This window comes from Amblyomma maculatum, chromosome 1 (genome assembly GCF_055883805.1).
Source record: "Amblyomma maculatum isolate TAMU_Amacu chromosome 1, ASM5588380v1, whole genome shotgun sequence".
Taxonomy (NCBI): Eukaryota; Metazoa; Arthropoda; class Arachnida; order Ixodida; family Ixodidae; genus Amblyomma; species Amblyomma maculatum.
In genome coordinates, this window is record NC_139344.1 from 266,400,923 (window position 1) to 266,408,327 (window position 7,405).

The window sequence follows — 7,405 nt, forward strand, 5'->3', positions numbered from 1 at the left end:
TTAGACAATTGTGTGTGTGTGTGTGTGTGTTTATTATTAGCTGGGACACCAATCTGGTGTCCATCCGTTACAAAGGGACTAGATAACACTATCATCATCATCATCATCAACGTCATGCTCCAGCAGCCGCCGTCGCAGCCGCCAGCCCTGCATGCGCAGTCCAAAACGCGATAACGCAAAAAGAATGCTTCGTAACGGTTATTTTCTTTGGAACATGGCGGGAAACAGCAATAGAGTAATCACGCTAACCCACTGGCAATTCCAAGGTGCCAAGTTAACCGAACTGAGCGCGCTTTGAAGGTTGGCGGAAGCTTGCTTTGCCCGATTTTCTCCCGCTCACGCCTGAACGCAAAACAGAAAATTCCTCGGTGGTTTCTCTGAAGTAAGCATTTTATTTATTGAGCGCTTCTCAGAAATGCAAGTTAACTTTGAAAAGTTTCTCACAAACAGTTCAAAATACAATTCTCAGGCTTCGATGCTCACTAAGTGACGCGCCTAAGCTTCAAGTGCTTTTTCCTTTCACAGAAGACGTTCTCTCCTTGTTGAGGGCTTTTGTGTAAAAGTGCAGAAGAGTGACTAGAAAGAACTTTTTGATCTGGTTGCTAAGGCTGGGGCCGTATTGTGCACAGCCCAGTGTGACATTGTTGTTTTGGAGGCAGGAAACGAGCTCGGTAAAGCTGTCACTGCGGAGCTCGTTATAACTGAACCACATCGTAAAAGTGGTCTCGAGGGCATCGACAAATGCGAATAGCTCTTCCGAAGGGTAAATGAGGCCCCCATTGTCACAGAACTTGGTGAACATGGCCAGCTGTTCATTGGCGTCGTCAGCGGAAACAAGCAGCTTATCACTGCATTCCTTGCACCCAGTTTTTAGAATTGTCTTGCGGGCAACATACCCTGCCATGAAAAATACCAGCCGTGAGTCGCTCAACTTCTCAGGGTACTCATGGTCAGAAAGCTTTAAGGACTTCTTAACAACCTGAGAAGCTTCTTCAATCTTCCCACCTTCCAACAATGCGTCCAGTTCTTGATTTGTATCTTCACTACTGAGGAGAAACTTCAGATCTCTCCCTCAGAGTTTCCGCTTCTCGGCGCTTTAACAAAATCGTAGAAACTTAGACAGTTGCAGCCAGAAAATTGTCTTATTATTCCAAACAATGGCAGTCTTGGCTTAGTCGGCACGTCAGCAGGTATACTTAAAGCCAAGTTTCTCATGAAGATACCTCATTATATCAAGTGTGCCTTGAAGGGTGACTCAGCCCCTCGGCAGTGCTTGCTGAAAGGAATCCTGCTGGTGAAGTTTTTGCATGAACCTCAGCTGTAGAGTCAGGTTTTAATCCTTCGGATGGTATGCGTGCTGTCATGGCCTTTATAAGCTTCCACATCAGCAAAACAAAGGCTTCCGTTGGTGCGGGATCACCCCATTGCTCCTTAATTTGCTTCTGGTAGAAGAACAGGCCACGAAGCACTTGCGGACTGAAAAGATGAAAAGGAAAGTTCACTTTCATCTTCTCAAAGTTGTTTGGGTTCACGTGAGCAGCAGCGATTTTTGGCATCACTTTGAGAGTAAGCGCACACTTATCCTCGTTGTGTGCTGCTCTGATATGTTCAATATATACGGAACCTTCAGGTGTTTTATACCTTGCTTTGAGAAGGCCGTTTCGAACGCATTTTATCACATGCGGAAAATCAGAAATGAAGAAGAGGCGTCTTGCTGCTTCAATAGGGTGTGGTGTAGATAGCTTGATGAACGTCGAGGAGCCAGAAATCCCAAAAAGACGCCACATTGAACGATTCCATCGTGCTTCATCCGCCGTGATATAATCCACCTTCAACCCAGCCTTTTCAGCAAGTAAAACCGCTTCTATCAAAATTTTCGACAAAAGCGGAGCCTTTACGTTGCTCCGGGAAGCAAAGACTCCTAGTATCTGGTGCCAGGAACCAGTGAGAGGCTGAAACCGTGAGTCGACGTATAAGCGACAGCGCGCGCCCTCTCGCGGCTCCTCTCCGAAGGCTTCAACGCTCCCCGTAGGCGCTGCATGCCCCTCATCACACTTCCCAATTCTAGCCACTGTAACCCGGGGGCGTATTGACAAACCATATCCCGTAGGAGCACTGGAGCAGACGACGCTCTGACGCGCAAGCACGTGACATAGCGTCACTTCCGCGAGTAGCAGCGACGCTGTTTCTCCCTAGCGCCTTGTGACGAGACTACTCATGGTTTCAGTTTCGTTTCACGCAGGGCTCGCATTTACGTTTTTTTCCCGCTGGCGTTTGTCAAAGGTACTCATGTTTCGGTGTCGTTTTCGCGCAGGGCTCGCATTTCCGCACGGCTGTCAGCTGAAGTTTACGTAAAAGTCACGCAAGTTGCCGCCGGCTAAACGTTCGGTCACGCGATCTCGTTAATTTCGGTCCAGTGACCACTGCGCGGGCTTTTTGCTCTGGTGTTCTGTAAACGCCGGTTACCGGTCACGTGTCACGTAAATTTCAGTCCAGTGGTCACTTGCGCGGCTGTTCTTGTTCTGGTATGTTCCGGAATCGTCGCTCGGCTCGGCTACACCCCGAAGTTTGCACTTCTCCCCATCCGCATAGCTCCGCGCAGTTCGTCCGGTGCTTCTGGGTTGTACGCACGTGCACTTGGCTCATCCGTTGCGCGCTGCGCTAACCAGGGTGATTTTGTGCTTGGCGAACTCGTGTGTCTATTGCGGATAACTAGAGATGATGGACGAGCTCCCAGAGCCGTTCGAGCTCGTAAAAGATGAGCTCGCGTCAAAAGGGCACGGATCAGTGTATCTATCGCGCGAACCTGGCAAACGAGGCAGCCGTCAACTAACGGCTGGAAACCTACAGCGTCGAAACCAACACGTCTTGGATCGTGCAAAAGGTTCAAAAAAATGGAGAAAGGTACGTACATTGTCGATCAGCCCGTATTGCTCTTAGCAATATATTTCAATCATTGCCAAATAATTTATACTCGGCTAGTGCTATATGTGGGTTGAATTTTAGTCAATTTAATAAAAAGCGGAGCTACATTTCTCGCTTGTACTCGAGTCGAAAGTACACAAGCGCAATATATAAGGCGATAGTTTCCATGCAGACCTATGCAGTTAGCTGGCAAGCGCGAGAGAAGACTTTTGAAGGAAGTCATCACCTCGAAGCTAAATGACTAATTGTAGAAATGATGACACAAAGTGCTAGTCACATGCCATCAATCTGATAACTTTCCCTTGTAAACATTCGTAAAATCAGTATACAAAACAAAAAAATCTTAGCCAAAGAACTTATACTCAGTGAACATCCAGTGAATATCTGCCGCAAATGTTAATAATATATCATTATAGTATACATTATAATGTCCACGTTGAAGAGAGTAGAAAGTGGACATGTACCGAATAGCCACATATGCCCACACATCTCTTGATGATGTAATAAATAATACTCTGCAGATATGTAGCCAACATCTTTTTAGGGGTTGTGAGCTGTGTAGTAAGAGTACGGCACTTTATAATAGAGCAATCAGAGCAATTGCTGAAAAATGCCAAAAAAGATAATTGTTTATCCAAGGTAAAAATTTTATACTGGTTTCTTGCTGGGATCGTACTAGTTCCAGTAGTACCGGTTTATTAACACATTCCCCATAGCCACTGGAATCAGTAGCGGCTGGGTCTCCCTGCAGAAAGGTCGGTTGGGTGCATTGGTTCTGGTGGGCCTGTTGACCTATGAAAATCTTGGCGCAGCAGCTGCCTAGGGCCGCACTATCAAAACAAAAACAAGGTTTCATAAGTATGAATCATACTTTATTATTTTCCATGTCTACAAAAGTTCTGAAATCTGCATGGACACTTTTGTCTTGCTGTCTGGTTCTGGTGGGCCTGTTGACCTATGAAAATCTTGGCGCAGCAGCTGCCTAGGGCCGCACTATCAAAACAAAAACAAGGTTTCATAAGTATGAATCATACTTTATTATTTTCCACGTCTACAAAAGTTCTGAAATCTGCATGGACACTTTTGTCTTGCTGTCTGGTACTGCTGCAGGTGTTCCAGCTTCAATCAGATGTTGCAATGAAGCTAGCTGCACAGAAATCGTTTTTCAGAAAAACATGCTAGCAACACCACACTACTTTAATTTAAATATCAACAATTTGGAAAGCAGCCATTCAAGAACAATGCATTTGGATTACGTTTGTGTACCTGCATCGCCAAGGGCTTAGATTACTTCCAACCAAAGCCATCATCTCAGCTTTTAGACATTAGTTGATGGCCTGATACCCTGCCAATTTAGCAGTCAAACCATTCCATATGTGGCACACCACAAATTGTTAGTGCTGTGCTTCGCATGCCTATACAGCTGCTTACAGTGCGATCAATCATGTTTCTGTCTAGTTTGAGCTTTTTCAGAATCAGTGCGTGGCGAGCCTGTGTATGCATTTGGACCAGAATATGAGAGTTAAAGTGTGTAGCTGCCCGGTGTATGTGTGCAGTAACAACTGGTGCATGTTTAGAACATGCACTTCATTTGTTGTGTCGACTATGCGAGACGAGTGCAATCCACTGTGTGCGTGGTCTTCTCTATAACTCGAACCAATTCACTGCACTACAACATTGTCATCAACCATTTGTATCCTCATTCTCCTTTTATTTCCCTTTTCTCCCTTCTCTAGTGTGGAGCAGCACGCTAGGGTCATATTGCTGCTGGCCGAATTCTCCACCTTTCTTTTCATTGAATTATTTTCATCGCTATCTTGCTTATTCACTGTGCTTTAGGCCTCCTTGCAAAGACAAATGTGGCTATTTGCAATTCAAAGTAGGTTCTTTGATGGTTGAATGGCTGCCCAGTGTCATTTGTAGAACTGAAGTCACGTGGCACTTTTTCCTGCCAAAAAGCTGAAGGCATTTGCCAGTAAAACAAACTGCTTCTGCATAAATAGTTTACAATGTATTGCTTGCCATGCATTTACTAAACAGCAAAGGCATTGTTTCACCTAAATTTAGAAGCAGTGCATTTCAGTTTGGTTTAGTATAGTGTCCCAAATTGACTTAGGCTCTGCAGGATTCTGTAGTGTAGGTCTCCGGCTCATTTTGGACCAATGATTTTAACATGCACTGACATCACACAGTAAATGGGTGCCTTACATTTTTCTCTATCAAAACATGGTCGCTAGCTGGGATCCAACTTAGATTCCTCAAACTTAAATGCCTAAAACTGGTTGTTTCATACTATTTCCTAGACGACTTTCATCGGGGTAGCCTTGTAGTACCTAATTTACTATAGCCACAAGTCCTTGTAGTACATAATTTACTATAAACACACTTGTGGCACATGATGATGACATTAACAAGCGTTTCTTGAAATGTTGGATTGCTAGCTGACCCGTGAGCAAGCCATAAGGGAGTGATGTCAAAATACTCTGGTTCTCGCCTCTTCAAGTGGTGCTATAATTTGTGAGCTTAATCCTTTAAATTTGTAGCAATGCTTCCTTCTTCAAAAAGATTGGTAGACATAATGGTGCAAGTACAACATGCCACCTAATTCAGAAGCTTTTGAAGCGGCTGTAAGATAGTTTGGAATTCAAGTTAGCCAAGGTCACTTTGAGATGTATACAAGGAATAAACAGTTGTTGTGAAAGCCAGCACTTATTTGACTCAATATTGAACTGCACCATTCTGCGTAAGCATGTTATGAGGTGCCCACGACTTCAAAAATAAACACTCTTGTTTCTTCTTGCCATGACACTTGAGAAGAATACCAATCACATACATATAGAGTTACAAAAAACAAATTACACAGCATGCTATGCCACTGCCTCTGCTTAACAGGTGCAGTTAAGTTAGCTACTGCGCTCAACAAATGCCTATTCAACGCAGTGCTCTCAAACAAGCGTGAGCACTTTAAGAGGGTGGAAATTCTGGCTGGTTGTTGCATGATCTGTGGCTAAAAACAGCGCTAACACGAGACGAAGCAGACGAAACAGCGTCGTGTCCCCTCGGCTTCTTCTCGTGTCAGCGCTGTTTTTAGCCACAGAAGCGTGAGTACTTGATTATCGAGTTCACCTAATATCCTACTACTTTCAGAATCAATAGTTTGACGTCGCCAGATTATGAGCTTCAGAAACGGGCGGTTGCCGCTATGACCAGGGCGCCGTAATTCACAAAACGAGAGCATGTTTCCATTTCAAGGATTATCACCGTTAATTTCAGAAAACTGGCTTCGCTGTCCCTGTCCCAGCATGTTGCCATATAGAAACATTTCCGTATTTAAATGCCGGAAACTAGAAAAAAAAAATCCTAAGTGCAAACAGCTGCTATCAAATGAGAGGTGGCCTTTGAGATGTAATTTAGCATCGATAGTAGTCTACATACGCCCTTGGGTAGGCCAGTAGCTTTTGCATCCTTAGCAAAGATCCCCTCGAGCAGCGATGCAGCATCACAGCAAATGTTTCACAAATACACCACGTAACCACGTTTTTTTGCTCTTTTTTCCCCCTTTTTAGCTCCCATATTCCAGCGGTGCTTATCCAAATATTACAGTGCTACTAACCAAGGCACTTTCAGCGACTAGTGGCTCCAAGGCGAGCATCCAACGGCGCTGCGCAACTTTTTTGGAATCGACGCACTTGCACATCCAGCACCAGCACAGTCGGCATCCAGCATGCTTAGGCAGCAAAAGTTCAGCAGTCGTGGCTTCACAAAATCGCTTGCTGTCAGAGTCAAACACCAGACTTCGAGATGACAGCCAAAACACTTGTTTCAAACTGCAAGCATTACAGTATCCAGCATCCAAATGGCACGGCTTGGGCCACTGCGTTTATAAAGCCTCAAAACTGCGGCCGCAGCACCCCTTAAGCCACAGGCAATACCACTAAGCCATGGTAGAAGGATACGCGCTTGTCTGGCTAACCAACGCCCCAACGCCAGCGTCGGCGAAGCAACAACGCGCGCGTGTGCGCCGCCATCTTTTTTTGGCGTAAAAAAATAGAAACAAGCAAAAAAACAACTTAAAGGAAATGACGTCGTGTCACGTGCTTGCGCGTCAGAGCGTCGTCTGCTCGAGTGCTCCTACGGGATATGGTTTGTCAATACGCGCCCGGGCGCGGCAGGTCGACGGTGACACGGTGTCGGCGGCGCGCCGCAAGCAAACGGCAGCTGCCTAGTCGATGGCCGTCGGCGGAGAGGCACGAGGCCTAGCTTGCATGCAGTGCGGACACTGTGGAAACGGCAGCGACGTCAAATAACATATGCACGCTTCGAGCCGCGAAGAGGTTTCCGAACCAGCTTGTCGCACCACACGAATTGCCGGGGAAATCACAGTTTAATTGGTTTTCCTTTATCTAGATCTGTGTGAGACCTTTCGGCGACAAAAACAATCGAGGTTCGCCAACGCAGTGTGACCTGTTCGTAGGCTGGC

General features: G+C 45.7%; 1 pseudogene; it reads right to left on the minus strand.

Annotated features, from left to right (window-relative positions):
* Window positions 1–502: 502 nt before the first annotated feature.
* LOC146206463 (uncharacterized) lies at window positions 503–1,925 on the minus strand (annotated as a pseudogene).
* Window positions 1,926–7,405: the final 5,480 nt, after the last annotated feature.